Raw genomic sequence first — 319 nt, forward strand, 5'->3', positions numbered from 1 at the left:
TCCACCAGGACTCCCAGGTCCCTCTCGGCAGAGCTGCTTTCCAGCAGGTCAGCCCCCAGCCTGTACTGGTGCATGGGGTTCCACCTCCCCAGGTGCAGCACTCGACACTCGCCCGTGTTGAATTTTCATCAGGTTCCTCTCCACCCAACTCTCCAGCCTGCTCTCCAGTCATGCTCTCGGAGCTGGCTTTTAAAATATGAAGGGCAAAGCGGTGGGGAGGAGGGTGAGGGTGCTGCAGAGGTGCTCTCCCTTCACAGGAACCTAAAACGCTGCAGGTCAAGGCAGAAGCCGGCCGAGCCCCTGCAGAGGCCACGGCCCG

This window comes from Egretta garzetta, unplaced genomic scaffold (assembly GCF_000687185.1).
Source record: "Egretta garzetta isolate BGI_Z169 unplaced genomic scaffold, ASM68718v1 scaffold522, whole genome shotgun sequence".
NCBI lineage: Eukaryota > Metazoa > Chordata > Aves > Pelecaniformes > Ardeidae > Egretta > Egretta garzetta.